At 41.0% G+C, this 17420-nt stretch overlaps 1 long non-coding RNA gene across 3 annotated transcripts; it reads right to left on the reverse strand.

Annotated features, from left to right (window-relative positions):
- Positions 1-356: 356 nt before the first annotated feature.
- LOC127312476 (uncharacterized) lies at positions 357-5065 on the reverse strand. 3 transcript variants are annotated; one of them, XR_007858391.2, is made up of 7 exons: positions 4891-5065; positions 4518-4682; positions 4306-4432; positions 2090-4179; positions 1152-2010; positions 762-999; positions 357-679 (listed from the first exon to the last, which is right to left on the reverse strand). It is a non-coding gene; the product is annotated as an uncharacterized lncRNA (long non-coding RNA). The 3 variants fall into 3 exon arrangements; XR_007858393.2 differs by having other exon boundaries at positions 2090-2293; positions 3056-4432; XR_007858384.2 differs by having other exon boundaries at positions 2090-4432.
- Positions 5066-17420: the final 12355 nt, after the last annotated feature.

Consider the following 17420-nt stretch of genomic DNA (forward strand, 5'->3'; position numbering starts at 1 on the left):
ACGTCTTCTCTGGCTTGTTCCCGGTCAACGCCCCTGCTGATGGCCCTCCTGCTCCTGGTCATGTTTAATGTTTATATGTGTAATCTTATTCCCCTTTGAAAGCTCAGTATTAAACTCTACTACTACAATGTACGTGCTTTTCACGTGATGGTCGTGTGATGTAGTACGCTTTTGATGCATTTCTGATGTAGTACTTTTTTTTGAACTCATGTAGTACTCCCTCCATCTTATATTACTTGATGATATAGATGTATCTAGATACAATCATTTTAGCATCAAGTAATATGGATCAGATGGAGTAAATTAAATATGACATCTAGTGCATGAAGCTTGACAGATCGATCTTGCTGGCTAGAACGGCTATACAAAGTTCCTTAGGCAGATGCATGCCATATACGATAGTATACATCCAAGTCTAAAACAACATTCATAAAAAAGATTACATTGGGGATGAGAGTCAATTGGGGCATCTATAATACACAAAATCTTAGATAGTACACTTGTTACCTCACTCGTCTGCAAGCAAAACAAGTTCCAATAAAAGAAGAGAAAAGCAAAAGGAAATTGTGGGAGAGGTCGAACAGCTTTTTATGTGTTAAGCCGAGGCATCGTTAAGCTGATTTCGGCTTATGCCTAACAACTCAGCACACCCACAAAGATAATCTCCTCGTGTGAGCCACTGTCAGCAAAAATAACAAAATTAGCACGCAAGTTTAAGAACGAATTGAATTTAGAAGGACTGGAAATAATAACCAACGTACGGTTATGGAAGTCATATACTCGTAAAATGTTGGAACCGCCATGGCCGCACTTTGAGGTTTTTCTTTCGTGCAGTGTCACTGGATTTTAATCTCATCGGCGTTGTGAAACTTCAGTCACACTGCACGAAACACTTTTAACAAGAGAAATGTGTTTTGTGCAGTGTTCCCAAGCATCACAACACCAATGGGGTAGAGCTGACTTCGTGGCGTAGTTACATCCCTAGTCGTCTATGCATATCTACATAGAATAAGTGACTTAGTGAGCTTTTCAACCAATATATATTGAGAAAACACACACATGTTCGGCTCGAAATAACCGTAGGAGAAGAGCAGTAAATCTAAGGCACGCACTTCATCGGCAGAAGGGGCGCACAACGCATGGATTCATACCTTGAGTCGACGCTGGGTCGCAGAAGGGCGGCCGCACCTCGAGGACGTCAGCGACGTCTCCACCTCGGGCTGACCGGTGTCTGCTTCTCGGCTGGCGGTGCACCACACCATGCATGTGGAAGATCTAGCAAAAGAGGAGAGGCTGATGACGCTGCCGACGCCTCAACCTCAGTCGCACCGGCCTGCTGCTCCGCACCGAGATTCTCCACGTGCAATATTTAGCGGAAGAGGAGAGACCAGCCGGTCGGCCGGTTGCTTGCTCTCTCACTGAAGAGGATAGAGATGAAAGGAGGGCAAACGAGATAGGCGAATACAACCAGACCTGCTGGTAGAGGTGTGCTATATATAGAACTAGATCATAAAAGCGCGCGTTGCTGCGCCCACCCATAAGATCAAATTAGTATATTTGAAAATATTGTGAGTAGATATAGATGTGAGTCATATTGGCTCATAAATGTTGAACATATCACGGAAGGGGAAAACAAAGGTCCAATGACCACAATTATAAGCACGCGCGAATATGTGTCTCATGAGAATCAAAGTTTTGAAATCCATCTTTACATAAAGTCATAAACTAAAATGTGCAAAACATAAGAAAAAAAAGCTTGTAAATACACTATAGTTTTGTTCTAGAAGTTTCTGTGAATTTTGCTCACAAAGTTCACAGGCCATGGATATAGATCCTTCTTTTGTTAACTTATATATACTATCTGTGCAGTAATTTGCTACAGCACGTTCATTGGACTAAACGATATGCAAGTAAAACCAGCCCAGGGTCTTGTCAGGGCTTTAGGATTTACCATTCATAAATGAGACGACAATGATGAGATACAATGGTGTGCGCCTTGTGTTGAAAATTCTTGCATGGGTTAAAAAAAGATACATTAGCTAACAAAGATTAGGAATAATTATCATATAAACTGACAACGTGCCCTTACCATAGCTCAATAGCGAAATCTTCAATCTCTGAGAGACTTCTGAAACTTGAGATGCATACTCAGCTACATCTGTCGCTATCTCATATGAACTCTAAAAACCCTTATCCCACTGTTCTTTTTTGGTTCATATAAGACAATCATTTCCCTCTGTATTTTTTTCTTCAACCTCCATCTCTATGCAGAGTTATTCCTACACCAATAGTCCTGCACAAAAAGAACCAACAATACCAGAAGTGATCTAATTCATGTAGCCAACATAAATTCTAAGAAAACCTGAAGAATGAATCATAGAACCTGGTTATCACATCTCTTTTGCTAGCAAGATATCTAACTTCAAGAAAACAAATACAGTCTACAATCTGGTTGTCACAGCTCTTTTGCTAACATAGTGTAATGTAGAGAAATCTATCCTAATGTTCATGTTCCCTAAACAGGATCTCATTTATAAAGAGGCCAATTGTGTAAAGTGCGACACACAATAATATGATGGAAGGAGCGAAGGAAAATAACAAACAATCTGGCATATCAAATTATAAAGGGATCATCTCTGTATGAATCAGCATGCATGCCTCACCAGAGTTTGCCTACGACATCATATTCTCACATGGCAAGGTTCCCTTTTAGTACGCAAACATGAAAATTAATGAAACAAAAAAAACACCAGCAAATGATAAATAGTGAGATCAACTAACTATTTATTAAAAACATAGAGTAAACTTGCAGTCTTGCACATTTAAATTTACCATGTATGCCAAACCAGGATTACATACAATAAATATGTTAAATAGTAACTTCTTAAAAGCTAGAACAAAGACCGCAGAATTAAGTACAACAACAAAGCTTACTCTTTGCAGGTAGCTTAAAACAAGAGATAGACAGGTTACACTATCTCTTTGTCAAAACAATTTAGGATAAATGGGTAACTTCTGAAAAAATGAGTATTGTTAATACCGCTTTGGCACGTACCAAAACACAAATATACATAATGAAATCCGAGCTTTCTCTCCAACTTCAACTTTAGCAATAGGGTTCAATCAATCTTGTACATGTTGTAGCTCCAGTTCATAGATAACTTGGACACAAGGTTGGAGCAGTAGTGTTCGCTGGTAGGTTGGAGCAGCAGTGTTCCCTGGTCACTAATTTGTACCTACACACTGGCAAACTATATATGGAGGCATAAAACATGGGATATACATTAACTGACCTAAATAGATTTTTAGATGAACTAACCTATATATTGAATGGTAGTACAAAAGAGCTAAATAGTGCAGATGTAGGAGAGGACTGGTTTTTATTTTGGGTCTAATGGATATGAGAGGACCGTCTGTACCACTTCAATACATTGTCAGATGTGCATTGAGAAGGAAATATCTCACCAACTCCCAACTACTAAATGGTGCATCTTGCAGCCTTACTACTTCAAGACACAACACTTTTTTTAGATATCTATCTTGAAAACACCAAAGGCTACCTGCATACTCAGACACATAAATAAATTTGAAGAAAAAAAGTAAAATGCAGATCATAAAAGTTGATAGCCAATGAGTACGTCAGAGTAAAAGCAGTTTTCTTAGTAGCATGGATAAAACCGATGACACACTTGATTTCAGGTAACTTTACATAGTGTCGCATCACAATATAAGAATATTTCAAATAGTTACATAAAAACTAAAAGGAGCAGACCAACACTCTAATACTGCACATTGTCAACTTCAGAGTGAGAACAAGCATGAATTGCATAGTGAAAACATGTGAATGGCTTAAAAAGTTTGATAAAGAGTTATAATACAGTACTGGCAAGTGAAAAGATAAACTGACGGCGCAAGAAAACAATCAAGAAAATTATCACATTCATGTGTAAATATGAGAAAGTTTGTGGTAAAACTCCGTAGAAAAAAATGATCGGATTGGTTAAAAATTGCTATTTTGCATATATGAATATTACAAGTGACCTCATCTACCTTAGAACATGAAAATCAAATAAAGAACAAAGTCATATCAACAATCTCATTAATATATCCACCTAGAGTACAGTAATCCAGCGATTGAATTCCTCCATCCTTTAAAATAGCAAGCTTATTTCGTATGATCTGTCGCACATCAGTAGAAAATACACAACTTTAGTACAGTGCATTTTCTTTATTGACAGTTGGGTGCTCATCCAATAACAAGGAACAATACCTCATTCAATGTGCATACAAATTAAGGCCAAATACCTCGTGGAAAAAATACCGATTGTTTTGCAGCTTCCATGTTGAAGAATCTGCTTGGTTGTAGCATGCATCTGTCCTTTAGTTTGGAATGAGCTTTTGCAGACAGCTCATTATCTCATTGACCATGTCCCTACTTTTAAAAGATTAGTTACATTGCAATGCAAGCAGATCTGGAATTAATATGGTCTTTCTTATACATGGACGATCCTACTTGCCTTTTGTGGCAAATTGTTGACATGGGTAGGAGGGGCAACCAACAGAAGATGCAGCCGGAGTGACCATCACATGGATGAGTCGGTTCATCTGGTCCCCCTATGTCTCCTTTCTTCTCCTCTTACCCATGTCTCCTCTGCTACCAGCGAAACCTGTAAAAACTGAGACTGAAAAAATAACACCAATTAGGAGGCCAGACTGAAAACTAATGGGTAGAAGAGGGGTTGTACGGGGTGTAAAATCTGCATAAAAAATCGGAGACGGCGATGAGACCAAGGAGGATCTCGAGGTATGTCGTCGACCGAGAAGAAGTGCAGGAAGTCCGTGGTCTTCGAATCGACACAAAATCGATCGAACTCGGCATCCAGTACGTACCCATCAGTGCGATCGTCGCCTGGCTGGTTTCTTATTCGGCTCCAATCGTGTGCGGAGCTGTCCGCCGCTCAGGCGTGTCACAGGCGGAGGGGAAATGACGGAGCGACGCGGGGAGGGAGAGATGGGAAGAAGGGACGGCGCGACGCTGCCGCTTCGTCTGGTTATTTCTGCTAGATGCGAGGTCAACGCTAAGGAGGAAGATGGCCTCAAGGCCCATTTAAAGCTAACACAGCCCAAGTAACAAGAATTCGTCCAGCTCAGTCTGCGGAGTAGCAGCCCGGTAACGCTGGGCTGGCCCATTGGAGGCGATTTGACTGACTGAACGAGCTGAGGACGTCGTGGAAATGATGAGACGATCTGGAGCGCTGAATGGGCTGATCGGACGGTCTGGGACGGCAAATCGCTGTGGGAGGTCCTAGATGGTTGAGTTATACTGTTACTTAATTGGACTACTGTGTATGGCCACGCTCTTCATCTCCCTCCATCCAAAAAAAGTTTATTTTTTGCTCCCTCCATATTTTAGTCCACATATCAGTGTCTCCATGTCAGGTTGCGGAACATCAAACAAATCCGGCTCCGTCGAAAACGTAGGCATAATCTATCTAACTTTCTAACATTTGAAATATTTTTGAATATGAATATAATGATATCCTATGGGAGATGCTCCACCTCCCTCCTCGATCCTGGCCTACTCTTCATGCTCCAGGAGATTCATACTCTATCTAGTTTCCGATCATTTGAAATATATTTTGAATACGAATATAATGATATAGCTTTTGTATGGAGGGAGTAGACCCTTCTAAGTTCAGCCATCTATTCCAATCCATGATCTACGCTGACCTGTCCACGGAAATAGTGCCTTGTGTGAAGAGATGGTTGCCAGAGTACAGACATAGAGGATAAATACTTGGGTTGAGACAAATGACTTACATGTAAGTCTAGCCAAGTCGGTCCCACGTGTAATGCTCCAAAATGTGTCGAATGTTCCTCCAGTGAACATCTGAAATGGAGACATTCTTGTTTTAAAAAAATGTAGAGAGAGGCGTGGGTGCGCCTCGCCTACTGTTTGGGGGAATTCTCTCTTTGGGGTGAAGCGGGAGACATGCATAAGCTATTATGGTGATGTTGACTGTGGACCTGATGGCTTTGTCAGTGCAGGTTTCCACATGATAAAGTCTCAACTTGTTCACGCAGGAAGCGAAGTCGTGAAAGGTCTGTAGTAGTCTTGTCTAAGTACAACTCTGACAACCCCTCTGCACCCCCGAGTGCAGAATAGAAAATCCATTCCCCTTCCGCGCATTCGAAGAGCTGTTGGGAGGCGGCAGACTTGCACCGGTAGCACTTCAATTTTGTCTAGATACGGTACTTACTGCACATGTAAAAAAAACTACTAGAAGTACTTACCTGCAAAATAAAACTACTGCCCCCATTGCCATTTTTCCCTAAGCTTCATCCATGTGAATATTTCTATATTTCTCTGAAGTGTTTTTTTTATTCATTGAGTTTGTACCATTTATATGATTTAATTCAAACACATTATTATATTTTTCAATAAAGAAAGAGCATTATTATATAGTATGTTTATAGCATATGAACTCTCGGGGGTTTGAAAATATTTCCACCATTAGATAAACGTCATTCCTTTTTCGAGTTTCGTTGAGGGGCAACCACTAGGCCGAATAGACTAGGAGTAGCCGAGTAGCAGCTTTATAGCCGCATCATATCATCTCACCACAGAGCGTTGATACGTCAAAAACGTATCTATAATTTTTGATGCTCCATGCTTGTTTTACACCAATTCATATATGATTTGCTTACACTTTGTTGCACTTTTACATGATTTCCGGCACTAACCTATTAAAAGGATGCCACAGTGCCAATTCACTGTTTTCTGCTGTTTTTGTATTTCAGAAAAGTTGTACAGGAAATATTCTCGGAATTGGACGAAACAAAAGCCAAAGTCAATATTTTATCGAAACAAAGACGAAGTTCGGAGGGGGGACGAAGTGGCGCCACAGGGCGGCCACACCTGCCCTTGGCGCGGCCTGGCCTGGGCCCGCGCCAAGGCATGGTGTGGGCCCCCAGGCACCCTACTAACCTAAATCCTCCGCCTATTTTTACATCTTCTCGGGAAAACCCTGGATACCGAGCCTCCATCCACGAAAAGTTCCGTCGCGGCCGCCATCGCAGAATCCATCTCGGGCGGTTCTGAAGCTCTTCCCGGCACCCTGTCGGAGGGGGAAATCATCGTCGGAGGCATCTACATCACCATGCCCGCCTCCGAAGTGATGCGTGAGTAGTTCATCCCTGGACTATGGGTCCATAGCAGTAGCTAGATGGTTGTCTTCTCCACTTTGTTCTTCATGTATAGATCTTGTGAGCTGACCTACATGATCAAGATCATCTTTATGTAATCCTACATGTTGTGTTTGCTGGGATCTGATGATGATTGTATACTATGTTGAGATTGATTATATATTCATGTCATATGTTATTTGTGATCCTGCATGCTCTCCGTTGCTAGTAGAAACTCTGGCCAAGTGGACACTTGTGACTCCAAGAGGGAGTATTTATGCTCGATAGTAGGTTCATGCCTCTAATTTTCTGGGAGAGTGACAATAACTTCTAAGATTATAGATGTGATGTTGCTACTAGGGAGAAAAGAACAATGTTTTATCCGAGGGTAGTTCTATTGTTTACTTTACACACATTGCTTAATGCGATAATCTGTTGCTTGCAACTTAATAATGAAAGGGGTTCGGACGATAACCGGAAGGTGGATTATTAGTCATAGACGCAGTTGTATTACGGCCTGGTCTATGTATTATGTTGTAATGCCCAATCAAATCTCATAGTAATCATCTTGTCGTGTATGGTCGATATTCTGTCAATTGCCCAGCTGTAATTTGTTCACCCAACATGCTATTTATCTTTATGGAGAGACATGATACGTCCATTTTGCATCACTATTTTATATCATAATTTACTGTTATTCATTTATATATCTCATATTTGGAGATGATACTTATGTTATTTCATCTATTTTGCATGTTTCATGATTATTGGAGAATCGCGCATCGGAGTCAGGATTCTGCTGGAAAAAGCACCGTCAGAATGCAATATTTCGGAAGATCAACAATTGACGGAAATTATACAGAAAATCCTATTTTTCCAGAAGACGAAGATAGCCAAAAGGAGGAGCCGAGGAGGGCCTCCATGGCCCCCCCATAGGCCGGCGCGGGCCCATGCCTGGCCGCACCGCCTTGTGGGAGGGGGCCCACAGCCCCCTCTAGCCTCCTCTCCTCCGCGTACTTCTTCGTCCCGAAAACCTAAGCTCCAGGGGATAGTCGCGAAGAGTCACAGCCGCCTCTGCGGGGCGGAAAACACCAGAGAGATAAGAGCTCTCCGGCAGGCAGAAATCTGCCGGGGAAATTCCCTCCCGGAGGGGGAAATCGACGCCATCGTCACCGCCATCGAGCTGGACATCATTGGGATCATCATCACCATCATCTCCATCATCATCACCGCCATCTCCACCGCTACACCTCGTCGCCGCTGTAACAATTAGGGTTGGATCTTGATTGTTTGATAGGGGAAACTCTCTCGGTATTGATTTCTACTTGTTATTGATGCTATTGAGTGAAACCATTGAACCAAGGTTTATGTTCAGATTGTTATTCATTATCATATCACCTCTGATCATGTTCCATATGATGTCTCGTGAGTAGTTCGTTTAGTTCTTGAGGACATGGGTGAAGTCTAAATGTTAGTAGTGAATTATGTTGGGTAATATTCAATGTTATGATATTTAAGTTGTGGTGTTATTCTTCTAGTGGTGTCATGTGAACGTCGACTATATGATACTTCACCTTTATGGGCCTAGGGGAATACATCTTGTATTCGTTTGCTAATTGCGGGGTTGCCGGAGTGACAGAAACCTAAACCCCCGTTGGTATATCGATGGAGGAGGGATAGCAGGATCACAGAGTTTAAGGCTGTGGTTAGATTTATCTTAATTACTTTCTTGTAGTTGCGGATGCTTGAAAGGGGTATAATCAAAAATATGTATTAGTCCTAGTAAGGGCGGTTGATACGTCTCCAACGTATCCATAATTTCTGTCGTTCCATGCTTGTTTTATGAAAATACTTACATGTTTTGCTTGCACTTTATAATGATTTCATGCGTTTTCCGGAACTAACCTATTAACAAGATGCTACATTGCCAGTTCCTGTTTTCTGCTGTTTTTGGTTCCAGAAAGGCTGTTCGGGCAATATTCTCGGAATTGGACGAAATCAACGCCAAACCTCCTATTTTTCCCGGAAGGCTCCAGAACACCGAAGAAGAGTCGGAGGAGAGCCAGGGGCCCCACACCATAGAGCCGCGCGGGCCAGGCCCTGGCCGCGCCGGCCTAGGGTGAGGCCACCCTGTCGACCCCCCTGCACCGCCTCTTCGCCTATAAAATCCCTTTCGACCTAAAAACACAATACCAATTGACGAAACTCCAGAAAAGTTACTGAGGCGCCGCCGCCATCGCGAAACTCCAATTCGGGGGACAGAAGTCTCTGTTCCGGCACCCTGCCGGGACGGGGAAGTGCCCCCGGAAGCCATCTCCATCAACGCCATCGCCTCCATCATGCTCCGTGAGTAGTTCCCCCATGGACTACGGGTTCTAGCTGTAGCTAGTTGGTATTCTCTCCCCCATGTACTTCAATACAATGATCTCATGAGCTTCCTTACATGATTGAGATTCATCTGATGTAATCGGTGTTGTGTTTGTCGGGATCCGATGGATTGATACATTATGAATAGTCTATCTATAAAGTTTGTGAAGTTATTGTTGCTGCAATCTTGTTGTGTTTAATGCTTGTCACTAGGGCCCGAGTGGCATGATCTTAGATTTGAGCTCTATACTTATTGCTTAGATTGTATCTACAAGTTGTATGCACATGTCACTGTCCGGAACCAAAGGCCCCGAAGTGACAGAAATCGGGACAACCGGAGGGGATGGTGGTGATGTGAGGGACACATGTTTTCACGGAGTGTTAATGCTTTGCTCCGGTGCTCTATTAAAAGGAGTACCTTAATATCCAGTAGTTTCCCTTGAGGCCCGGCTGCCACCGGCTGGTAGGACAATATATGTTGTGCAAGTTTCTCATTGCGAGCACGTACGACTATAATTGGAAAACATGCCTACATGATTAATGAATTGATGTTCTTTCTTAATGCTTTATCAATCCTATCAATTGCCCAACTGTAATTTGTTCACCCAACACTTGTTATTGGAGAGTTGCCACTAGTGTAGATAGCTGGGAACCCCGGTCCATCTCTCATCATCATATACTCGTTCTACATGTCACTGGAAGTAGTATCAACTATCTTCTGGTGTCATTGCTCTCATATTACTGCTATCGCTGTCGTGTTATCCGTTACTATTGCTCTCATATCACTGCTACTTTCACATCACCCCTGTTGCTAGTGCTTTTCCAGGTGCAGCTGAATTGACAACTCAGTTGTTAAGGCTTATAAGTATTCTTTACCTCCCCTTGTGTCGAATCAATAAATTTGGGTTTTACTTCCCTCGAAGACTGCCGCGATCCCCTATACTTGTGGGTTATCAAGACTGTTTTCTGGCGCCGTTGCCGGGGAGGCATAGCTCTACTCATAAGTTCACCTGGGGAGTACACTCTACCTCTCTCTCTGTTTTTGTTTTATTTTATTTTGTTTTGCTTAGTTTACTTTTTCCTAGTTTACTTGTGCTTAGTTTATTTCTGTCTAGTATTACTTTGCTTAGTTTACTTTTGTCTAGTTTATTTCAGTTTTGTTTTATTTTCCTCATATACCCAAAAATCCATAAAAATTTGAAAAACCGAAAAATTAAAAACTGCTGTCATGGGAGAACCAACAACCTACTTGGAGCTTATGGAATGTTATAATTGTTATAGGGAATCAAGAACTGGTAAAATAATGAGTGCTATGATAGAAAAATTGAATACAATGGCTAGAATCTTGCTTAGACGCCATGATATAAACTGTTGCTCTCAACAGGATACTAAACATCTTAAATTTCAATGTGGCTTTAGTGAGGAATTTTTTATTAAGAGCTATAATCGGAATTGCTATATTCATTATGGGTTCGAAGAGGTAGAACAATTTGTCTTATTTATGGGAGCCTCCGAGATAGAATCCTTCATGGTTGAGAATTATGAAACTTGTGCTATTTGTAAGGACCTTAAAGATTATGTCTCTACTATCCTTAATTCTTGCATAGAATGCTACAGTAGGAATCCTTATATCCTTGATTATAAAGAGAGACACATTAATGCACAAGAATGCACTCACAATTTGCTGGAACCGGTGGAAGAAGAAATTGATGAACCTGAAAGCTCATTGGATGAAAAAGAAGAGGAGAGTGATGAACAAAAGGAGGAAGAATGGATTAGCTACCCATGCCAACCTTCTAATGAGAGTAACTCTTTATCTCTTACACTATTTGATTGTCCTCCATGCTTACCGAAAAAGGTTGAATGTTATGTTCCTGTGGATTCTCTTGAAATATTTCCTATAAGTAAAACTTGTGAGAATAATTATGCTACTGTTATATATGATAATCCATGCTACTTTGATAAATCTTATGATAATGCTTTGTTTGTGTCTGATATCGAAATGCATGGTACTAAAGAATTTTGCTTAGCAAATGTTTATGATAAAGCTCTAGATGATGGTCCTATGTTACTTGATACTATTAATTGTACTACTAATGAAAATGGGATTGGAGAGTCCTTGACTTATTCTATGAGTCCCATATCTCTTGAGATTGATCAACTACCTTGTTATATTATTAATAAAAGTAAGTTTGAAAGTTTTTATTCCACTATTCTTGAACTTGATAAAAATTATGTGTTTGGAAATCATGAAAAGTATGCTGCATGTGATAGTTATATTGTTGAGTTTATTCATGAAGCTACTGAAAATTATTATGAGAGAGGAAAATATGGTAGTAGAAATTTTCATGGTACTAATACACCTCTCTATATGCTGAAATTGTTGAAGTTACACTTGTTCTATCTTCTTATGCTTGTCACTTTGTTCTTCATGAATTTATTTGTGTACAAGATTCCTTTGCATAGGAAGCATGTTAGACTTAAATGTGTTTTGGATTTGCTTTTTGATGCTCTCTTTTACCTCTACTCTTGTTTCTTGCGAGTGCATCATTAAAACTGCTGAGCCCATCTTGATGGCTATAAAGAAAGAACTTCTTGGGAGATAACCCATGTGTTATTTTGCTACAGTACTTTGTTTTATATTTGTGTCTTGGAAGTTGTTTACTAATGTAGCAACCTCTCCTTATCTTAGTTTTGTGTTTTGTTGTGCCAAGTGAAGCCTCTAATCGAAGGTTGATACTAGATTTGGATTTCTGCGCAGAAACAGATTTCTATCTGTCACGAATCTGGACTGTTTTCTCTGTAGGTAACTCAGAAAAATATGGCAATTTACGTGCGTGTTCCTCAGATATGTACGAAACTTTCGTTAGTTTTGAGTTTTCTGATTTGAGCAACGGAAGTATTTATTTAAAATTCGTCTTTACTGGCTGTTCTGTTTTGGCAGATTCTGTCTCTGTTTTTTTTGCATTGTCTCTTGTAGACTTTAAGCGAGCTTTTCTAGACATAGAGAGCTGTAGCTAATGTTTTATTGAGTTCTTGCAATGTGTCACTACAGGACCAAGGTGGATTCAAGTTTTTTGAGTACTAACCCCTCTAATGACGTTTATGAGAAGTTTGGTGTGAAGGAAGTTTTCAAGGGTCAAGAGAGGAGGATGATATATGATCAAGAAGAGTGAAAAGTCTAAGCTTGGGGATGCCCCCGTGGTTCATCCCTGCATATTTCAAGAAGACTCAAGCGTCTAAGCTTGGGGATGCCCAAGGCATCCCCTTCTTCATCAACTTATCAGGTTCCTCCCCTGAAACTATATTTTTATTCGGTCACATCTTATGTGCTTTACTTGGAGCGTCTGTGTGCTTTTATTTTCGTTTGTTTATGTCTGAATAAGATCGGATCCTAGCAATCCTTGTGTGGGAGAGAGACACGCTCCACTTTTTCATATGAACACTTGTTCTTCGTTTTACTTTTAATGTTCAATGATAAAAGTTGGAAGCTGTTATGGTTATTTGGTTGGAAAAAGAAAATGCCTCATAATGTCTTGGATAATTTGACACTTGGCAATTGTTTTGAGCTCTCAAGTAGATCATGATTAATCTCTTGCATCATGTAGTTTAAACCTATTAGTGGAGAACTACTGTAGAGCTTGTTAAAATGGGTTTGCATGATTGGTCTCTCTTAAGGTCTAAATATTTTCTGGTAAAAGTGTTTGAGCAACAAGGAAGACAGTGTAGAGTATTATAATGCTTGCAATATGTTCTTATGTAAGTTTTGCTGTACCGGTTCATACTTGTGTTTGCTTCAAACAACCTTGCTAGCCAAAGCCTTGTATCGAGAGGGAATACTTCTCATGCATCCAAAATACTTGAGCCAACCACTATGCCATTTGTGTCCACCATACCTACCTACTATGTGGTATTTCCTGCCATTCCAAGTAAATACTTCATGTGCTACCTTTAAACAATTCAAAATTTACTATCTCTTATTTGTGTCAATGTTTTATATCTCATGAGGAAGTATGTGGTGTTTTATCTTTCAATCTTGTTGGGCAGCTTTCACCAATGGATTAGTGGCTTCATCCGCTTATCCAATAATTTTGCAAAAAGAGCTGGCGCGGGGTTCCCAGCCCCAATTAATTAACTTCATTAATAATTCTCTTCACATGTTTTGCTCTGATTCATCAGTAAGCAACTTAATTTTGCAAATAGACACTCCTCCATGGTATGAGATTGTTGGAAGGCACCCGAGGATTCGGTTAGCCATGGCTTGTGTAAGCAAAGGTTGGGAGGAGTGTCAACCATAAATAAAACTAAAGTACATGTGTAAACAAAAGAGAAGAGGGATGATCTACCTTGCTGTTAGAGATAACATCCTTCATGGGAGCCGCTCTTTGAAAGTCTGTTTAGCAAGGGGGTTAGAGTGCCCACTACCATTCGTTGACAACAACAAACACCTCTCAAAACTTTACTTTTATGCTCTCTATATGATTTCAAAACTTGAAAAGCTCTAGCACATGATTTAATCCCTGCTTCCCTCTGCGAAGGGCCTTTCTTTTACTTTATGTTGAGTCAGTTTACCTACTTCCTTCCATCTTAGAAGCAAACACCTGTGTCAACTGTGCATTGATTCTTACATACTTGCTTATTTGCATTCATCATATTACTTTGTGTTGACAATTATCCATGAGATATGCATGTTGAAAGTTGAAAGCAACTGCTGAAACTTATATCTTCCTTTGTGTTGCTTCGATGCCTTTACTCTGAATTTATTGCTTTATGAGTTAACTCTCGTGCAAGACTTTTGATGCTTGTCTTGAAAGTACTCTTCATGAAAAGTTTTGCTATATGTTATCTATTTGTTAGCAACTATAGATCATTGCCTTGAGTCACTTCATTCATTTCATATGCTTTGTAATAGTATGATCAAGGTTATGTAAGTAGCATGTCACTACATAAATTATTATTTTTATCGTTTACCTGCTCGGGACGAGCAGGAACTAAGCTTGGGGATGCTGATACGTCTCCAACGTATCCATAATTTCTGTCGTTCCATGCTTGTTTTATGACAATACTTACATGTTTTGCTTGCACTTTATAATGATTTCATGCGTTTTCCGGAACCAACCTATTAACAAGATGCCACAGTGCCAGTTCCTGTTTTCTGCTGTTTTTGGTTCCAGAAAGGCTGTTCGGGCAATATTCTCGGAATTGGACGAAATCAACGCCAAACCTCCTATTTTTCCCGGACGGCTCCAGAACACCGAAGAAGAGTCGGAGGAGAGCCAGGGGGCCCCACACCATAGAGCTGCGCGGGCCAGGCCCTGGCCGCGCCGGCCTAGGGTGAGGCCACCCTGTCGACCCCCCTGCGCCGCCTCTTCGCCTATAAAATCCCTTTCGACCTAAAAACACAATACCAATTGACGAAACTCCAGAAAAGTTACTGAGGCGCCGCCGTGATACGTCTCCAACGTATCGATAATTTCTTGTGTTCCATGCCACATTATTGATGTTATCTACATGTTTTATGCACACTTCATGTCGTATTCGTGCATTTTCTGGAACTAACCTATTAACAAGATGCCGAAGTGCCAGTTCCTGTTTTCTGCTGTTTTTGGTTTCAGAAATCCTAGTAACGAAATATTCTCGGAATCGGACGAAATCAACGCCCAAGTTCCTATTTTCACCGGAAGCATCCAGAACACCTGGGAAGGACCAGAGGGGGGGGCACTGGGCCCCCAGACCATAGGCCGGCGCGGCCCAGGCCCTGGCCGTGCCGCCCTATGGTGTCGTCGCCCCTTCGACCCTCCTGCGCCGCCTCTTCGCCTATATAAAGCCTCCATCGCGAAAACCCTGATGCGTTCGACGAAAACCACAGAAACCTTCCAGAGCCGCCGCCATCGCGAGGCCAAGATCTGGGGGACAGGAGTCTCTGTTCCGGCACGCTGCCGGAGCGGGGAAGTGCCCCCGGAAGGCTTCTCCATCGACACCGCTGCCATCTTCACCGCCATCTTCATCACCGCTGCTGCTCCCATGAGGAGGGAGTAGTTCTCCATCGAGGCTCGGGGCTGTACCGGTAGCTATGTGGTTCATCTCTCTTCCATGTACCTCAATACAATAATCTCATGAGCTGCTTTACATGATTGAGATTCATATGAGTTTTGTATCACTACTATCTATGTGCTACTCTAGCAAAGTTATTAAAGTAGTCCTATTCCTCCTGCACGTGTGTAAAGGTGACAGTGTGTGCACCGTGTTAGTACTTGGTTTATGCTATGATCATGATCTCTTGTAGATTGCGAAGTTAACTATTGCTATGATAATATTGATGTGATCTATTCCTCCTACATATGCATGAAGGTGACAGTGTGCATGCTATGCTAGTACTTGGTTTAGTCTTTTGATATATCTTACACTAAAGGTTACTAAAATATGAGCATTATTGTGGAGCTTGTTAACTCCGGCATTGAGGGTTCGTGTAATCCTACGCAATGTGTTCATCATCCAACAAAAGTGTAGAGTATGCATTTATCTATTCTGTTATGTGATCAATGTTGAGAGTGTCCACTAGTGAAAGTGTAATCCCTAGGCCTTGTTCCTAAATACTGCTATCGCTGCTTGTTTACTGTTTTACTGTGTTACTACTGCTGCAATACTACCACCATCAACTACACACCAGCAAGCTATTTTCTGGCACCGTTGCTACTGCTCATATATATTCATACCACCTGTATTTCACTATCTCTTCGCCGAACTAGTGCACCTATTAGGTGTGTTGGGGACACAAGAGACTTCTTGCTTTGTGGTTGCAGGGTTGCATGAGAGGGATATCTTTGACCCTCTTCCTCCTGAGTTCGATAAACCTTGGGTGATCCACTTAAGGGAAAACTTGCTGCTGTTCTACAAACCTCTGCTCTTGGAGGCCCAACACTGTCTACAGGAAAGGAGGGGGAACGTAGACATCAAGCACTTTTCTGGCGCCGTTGCCGGGGAGGAAAGGTAAAAGGTACTCACACTCCGTATCTCGGCTACTAAGCTATTTTCCGGCGTTGTAAGTACTCGAAGCTATTTCCTTTAGATCCTGCAATTGCAACTTTTTGTTTCTTGTTTACACTAGTAAGGCATAATGGACAACATCTGTGAACTTTTTATTCTATTTCCTGAGTCAAGACATGAATGGTTTAATGCGAAAATTAAAAAACCTATGGAATCTTATTTGCATGCTAGTAGCAATGATATTAGTATGAACGCTTTGAACACCATTGTTGCTAATGAGATGGAAAATTCTAAGCTTGGGGAAGCTAGTTTTGATGAGCATGATCTTTTTAGTCCCCCAAGCATTGAGGAGAAAATTTTCTTTGATGATACTTTGCCTCCTATTTATGATGATTATAATGATATTGGTCTTTTAGTGCCGCCTACTATGGAGAGTAATTTTTATGATGATAATACTATGCCTCCTACACTTGATGAGAATAATAATGATAGCTACTTTGTTGAATTTGCTCCTACTACAATTAATAAGAATAACTATGCTTATGTTGGGAGTAGTAATAATTTTATGCATGAGACTCATGATAAGAATGCTTTATGTGATAGTTATATTGTTGAGTTTGCTCATGACACTACTGAAAGTTATTATGAGAGAGGAAAATACGGTTGTAGAAATTTTCATGTTACTAAAACACCTCTCTATGTGCTGAAATTTTTGAAGCTATACTTGTTTTATCTTCCTATGCTTGTTACTTTGCTTTTCATGAACTTGTTTATTTACAAGATTCCTATGCATAGGAAGCATGTTAGACTTAAATGTGTTTTGAATTTGCCTCTTGATGCTCTCTTTTGCCTCAAATACTATTTCTTGCGAGTGCATCATT

This window comes from Lolium perenne, chromosome 1, assembly GCF_019359855.2.
Source record: "Lolium perenne isolate Kyuss_39 chromosome 1, Kyuss_2.0, whole genome shotgun sequence".
In the NCBI taxonomy this organism is placed as follows: domain Eukaryota; kingdom Viridiplantae; phylum Streptophyta; class Magnoliopsida; order Poales; family Poaceae; genus Lolium; species Lolium perenne.